The sequence below is a fragment of the Petaurus breviceps genome, unplaced genomic scaffold, assembly GCF_028583685.1.
Source record: "Petaurus breviceps papuanus isolate PSGF00001 unplaced genomic scaffold, PetGlider_PUasm1.0 188, whole genome shotgun sequence".
In the NCBI taxonomy this organism is placed as follows: domain Eukaryota; kingdom Metazoa; phylum Chordata; class Mammalia; order Diprotodontia; family Petauridae; genus Petaurus; species Petaurus breviceps.
This window is the reverse complement of record NW_027185804.1, coordinates 29,699,337-29,705,136: the sequence shown is the minus strand read 5'-3', so window position 1 is coordinate 29,705,136 and position 5,800 is coordinate 29,699,337. Positions and strand designations below refer to the sequence as shown.

At 42.3% G+C, this 5,800-nt stretch overlaps 1 pseudogene; it reads right to left on the bottom strand.

Moving 5' to 3' along the window:
* Positions 1-3,715: 3,715 nt before the first annotated feature.
* Positions 3,716-4,527, bottom strand: LOC138163431 (protein lifeguard 3 pseudogene; annotated as a pseudogene).
* Between the last annotated feature and the right edge of the window lie 1,273 nt (positions 4,528-5,800).

Sequence of the window (5,800 nt, the reverse complement as noted above, 5' to 3'; positions counted from 1 at the left end):
AGAGAGAGAGAGAGAGAGAGAGAGAGAGAGAGAGAGAGAGAGAACCATAAAGTTATAGAGAACAATATAGATAAGATAACCAACAGAAATTTCAACAGGGACAGACATTAGCAGCTAGTTGGGGTGGAGGTAGCCCTTGGGAAATGTATTAAAGGAATGTAGGAATTTCAAAATGGAAAAGTCAGAGGAGATTGCATCTGTTACCGACGGAGCACCTCTGCCAAGTCCTGCAGGTGGGATATGGAATGACATGTAAAAGCTAGTTGACCAGTATTGGTGGGATGGAGAGTACATGAAATAATATGGAGTAATATATAGTAACTCTAGGGAGGTAGATAAGAGATAGATTGTTGAGTGACTCAAATGCCAGGCTGAGGATGTATTATTATTATTATTATTACTACTACTACTACCACTACTACTTTGGTGGCAATGAAGAAACGCTGGAGATTATTGATTGAGTAGGGACAGTGACTTGGATAGATGTTTTTGGGGGGACACAGCTGGGTGGTCTGTGGGTTGTAGATGGGAGGGGCAGGAAGTATACTGTCCCTGATTATGATGAGCATTATATAGTGGGACTGATTTGGGAGTAGATTCATTTGGACGACAATTCTCTGAATTGATATCGTTGAGAGGAGTTATTGACCTGGCCTCCTCATCTGTACAGATCATTCTTCATATTGCTAACATTCTATTCACTTCCCAAAGAGGAAATTCAATAACTGGATCTTGGGTTTCTTATCTGTCATGTTTTTTTTTTCCTTCCTTTAAGTAAATAACATTCAAGAAAAAAAAATAATATTTGAAATTCAGGCAGCCTATTCAATCACAGTTCATTTATAAAACTTTGATCACCACTGACAGGGAGCAAAACACATAAGTTTAAGTCTTTCCTTCTGGTGCAAAATTCTGACTAATCTGCGATTCCCCTCCACCTTCCCTGATGCCCTCCCTTCTGGAAAAAAAAAAAGTAACACATCTGTTAACTGGACAAAACATTGAGTTTCTAATTAGGACTAAGTTAGTGTTGACAACTGATGAAACCACATGACAAATAGAATAACCAAGTGGAGAAATGAGTGAGTTACCTTTTTCTATTAGACTGTAATAATGTTGTATGCTGTATAAACAGGCCACTATGACCTTTAAAGCCACTCCAGAATCCAATAAACTTCCTCTGCTTTTGGCCCTGATCTTAGCAGAGAATGCATTATTTTTCCTCTAAAAAAATAAAATGCACTAGCATTTACCAATATTTTCCTATTGCTTTGTGCCTTTTCAGGTAATTTGAAAATAATCTTTAGCAATCTTGGGAACTTTGTCAAAATATTAATGATGAAAACTCATATTTACATCAGACTGGAAGGTTGAAAAAAAATTGCTTGTGAAGATAGTTTTAATGGGCTACTGTCTCCCAGTTCCCCCTTTATTGTAGTTTATTGTTTTGGTTTGTTTTTTTTTTTAATGTTATTGTTGTCATTCTGTTATTTTGTTGCTATTGTTTTTTATATTAGTCATGCCTCTAACCCCAAGTCTTCCCTTGCTATAGCAGAAAATAAACCAAGAAGAAAGTTAAGGAAAGCCATCTGACACATTGACACATATTCCTACTCCTCCCCCAAAGGCAGCATGTGCATTTCCCCATCTTGTATCTGGGACCAGCATTGGCTTTTGTAATTGAAGTTTTTTAGAGGGTTTAGCTTAATTTTCCGGTTCCATTCATTTTCATTGTCTATTTTAGATGTGGTAATGAAGGCAGTGAGTCCAAAGCTCTGACACTTACAATGGGAATGAAACGTATGCCCATGATACCCATCCCACTGGGCTGTTGTGAGTCTAAAACGAGACAAGGTAGGAAAAGAGAATAACAACAAAAATATTAATGCCAATAATAATAGCTTGCTTTATATGGTGTTTTTAGGTTTACAAAGCATTTATTTTTTAATTAGCTTCTAACATAGAATTTTATTTTATTTCCTATATATATCTATGTGGTGCTCATAACTCCAGAAGGATCATATACAGAAGCCCTTTCTTATCCTTGTGCTACACCTGAGTCAAGACCCCTGCCCTTTGAGTAACCCTACCTCCCCCTCTCCCTCGTAAGGTACTTGGTGTTGTTAACAGGCAGTAGCTTCCTGTTCCCAGTGCAGGGAAAGGAGGTCCTGATGGAGGATTCAACATTCCATATCCTGAATGGTAAGGAGGAGACCAAAGAGGGTAGTATCTTCCACCCTCAACAACTTTGGCTGTTGTGTTCCTCCTTCATTTTTGATGAGGACCAATAGGGTGATGTCTTGACTCCTGAGAAATTTGGATGTTAGTGAGGCAAAGTTGTACAAAGTGGTCAACCTCACTTTCTCTTCCAGTCACCCAAGTTCAGTGGCAAGACACAAGTCAAGATGACTGACTATGGGACAGGATATACTAGATGACCTTGGTGACTTCAATGGGTGACCAAGTTCTAAGCCCTTCAGAGCAAATCTGCCCACTCTGCCAAGGTGGGTGGGGATGTGAGGGGAGGGGATAACAACTAGCCCGGTATTTAAGGGTAGTATGATAAACATGCAGTTTCTAGAGGTGCCTCTACCAATATTCTTTGTGTGACCCAGAGCAAAAATAATTTTACCTCTGTGCCTCAGTTCTTCCATCTGTACAATGGAGGATTTGACCAGGAATAGCAGTGGGGTCGCTTCCAGGTTTATCTGTGAGAAGATACCTGAGGTAAAAACTCTTGGGATGCTCTAAGTGAAGAAGAGGTTAAGTAGCAGTAGGGACATAGAGACCAGAAAATGTCCTGGAGGGCATATTTCAGTAGTGCCAGCTCTATATGTATCCCTGCCAGCCCCAGACATTATCAACCTTTGGGTCACTGGCTTCACCTCTTCAGGCTGAATACCAGCTGATCCTTAAGGCAGAGGGCATCTGTCATGCTATCTACTCATTCCCACTCTACATCCCTTCTCGGCAAGTCTAGGATGCCAGAGAATGAAGACCAAAGAAAATATGGCCTCCACTCACATGGCCACACACCAATATGGAAGCAATCCCAGTTTGGGGTGGTGAGAAGGAACCAGATGGAATGGGGTAGAAACTGAGGTCCACCCTATGGCCTCAGGAAGAGGGCAGGATTGTGCTAGGTGGGCCAGGGCTGGGCACTGGTATGTATTGTTCATCTTCCTGATAAACAATATAACACATCACTGAACAATGTCTGTACAAAGGGTGCAGGGGAAGGACTATTTTTGGGTTGGGGGCCAGGTAAGGACAGAGAAGAGTATGGGATTTGGAAGCCTAATGCAAGAAGGAGCAGGTACGACCCCTCCTCCAATCACATAAGGAAAATGCCAGAAAAGAGGCCTTATAGATAGCAGCCACCACTACACCTTGTTTCCTTTTAGTTACTGAGACAGAATGATCCCATCACACATCTGTAATGGAACCATAACAAGAGGGAAAAAAAAGGAGAAACCTTTGGTTAGGCCTTGGGTAAGCCAGAAGAGACAAGAATGCTCACTTACTTACAGGCTTCTCTGGTCTAGCATATCCCTTCCTGTGGACAAAGGCCAGAGTGGACTGCTCCCCCGACCTCATATGCAACAAGTGAAACCTTTCCTGGGGAAGTTGCTGAGAGAAAAGGGGCATGGCAATGACCTGCAAAGCCAGGAAGAGAGGAATGAAGGAAGAATCATGGGGAAGAAGGGAGCACTCCTTAATTGTGATCCCCCAGAAGCGACAAGACAAAGGTAAGGACACTGATGAGATCCATGAAGATTTCCTTTGGGCTGATGGCCACAGGACCAACTGTGTGTCCTATTTCAAAATAGGGTGAAAACCAGGCCAACATACAGCCTATGGAGCCAGTATGCATGTTTGGAGGCGAGAATGATCGCTGTGACAAATCCCGTCAATGGCAGCCCAATCTCAAACACAAAGACGATCCCTTCACGTGAGGGGAAGTCCACCTTGGTCTGGAAACAGAATATGATGACAGCAATGGTGATGACATGGCCAAGATGACTGCTTTCATGTTATATACTGTGGCTATGCTGCTTGTCAGGAGGCTCTTTGCTAGTCTAAAGAAGGTCAACAAGGTCTCAGCACATAAGGGTCAGGTGTGTGCTGAGGAACACAGCAGAGGAAATGAAGGAGAGAGCTGAATTATTCCTGACAAAGGTGAGAATAGGATCCCAAAATAGCAATGACAGCAACTACAATGGGCAACTGGCTTGAGATGGTGGCGTAAACCTTCTGGATGAGATGATATTGTGTGGGACCTTCTTGTCTTCCTACTCTCCAGCCCAAACCTGTCGCTTCCTACAATCTTCTCTCCCTCATAGGCTTTGCTTCTGTCAAAGTTCATAAGCATTATCTGGATGGGAGACATAGGCCTAGGATATGCAACTGGCTTCCCAAAGCCTGACTGGGGGTAGGCTGGTAACACCCAGGGAATTGTCCTGGTGGAGGAAGAAGACAAAGGGGGCTTCGGTCTTCATAAGGAGCTGGAGCACTGGGGTTTCACATGACTACTCAAGACTGAGGCAGCCTCAGCCTTCTGTGCCTGCCTGCCAGCTGACTTGCACTGCTCTAGATGGCTCCTGGCCTACTTCACTTAAATGATGCTGATCTTTTAAAATCCTGTGTGACACAGGTATTCACTTTGGAGATGCTTTGTAGTTAACAATAGCTCCTAGCATTTATATTGTCACCATCCCCTCATCACCATTACCATCATAATTATCATGATCATCGCTACGAATAATGTTAATGATATTAAACAACCCACGAAAATTGGATTCAAGTCCTGTCTCTGATATATATTGGATATGACCTTAGGCAAGCTATTTAATGTCTCAGTGCTCTCTGGTTGGTAAGTCAGTTAAGAGCATTGATCAAGTACTTAATTTGTGTCAGACACTCTGCTAAGCACTGGGGTAGAAAGACTGGAGTGAAATTTCCCTGGACTCAAAGAGACCATTCTTACCAGGAGACAACTTATACATATATTTCTTTTTAATTTTATTTGAAGGATGAAGTTGGAAGACAGATTCAAGAACATCTGAAAGAAATGAGAGGATAAGAAGTGGAAGGAACAGTCTTAGATGACTTTCTCAAGTAGCTGGGCCACAAAGGGGATGAGATATTTGAGTTAGCAGGAGTGTTGGGTCAAGTAAAGTTTTGTTTATTTGTTCGTTTTCAGATTGCGAAAATATGGACTTATTTGTGGGCAACAAAGATACAACCTGTTCCAGGGAGAGATTGAAAGTTTGAGGGAATGGGGATGATAGAGGGGGAAATCTGCTGGAGAAGACAGGATGGGGTGAGATCAAGGATGCCGGTAGAGATTTGCCATGTCATAGAAGGGCCACCTTTTTAGAGCGATGAAGATGAAGGAGTAAATAATAAGAGAAGACATCTGAGCATTATAAGATGAGGAGTAAGGGAGAAGAGTCTATCAGGGAATGTTTTTTCAGTGAAGTATGGGGCTAGGTACTAAAAGTAGAGGAAGAGCCTGCTTAAAGAAAGATGAGAAACTCTGGGGAAACTGAATTTACTGGGTTACCAAACTGATTAGGGAGGGGGAAAGGATTTTTTTTCTGCAGTGAAGGCCTGGGTAGGATTATGTAATATAGTGGACCCAGTCAATAGAGTTCCATGGATTTCTTCCACTCCATTCAGCAGCATGTGAATAGAGATAAATGTGAGACATTGTGGAACTGGGGCCGCTAAATGGTATAATGGATACAATGCCAGGCCTGAAGTCATGAAGACTCACCTTCCTGAGTTCAAATTTGAC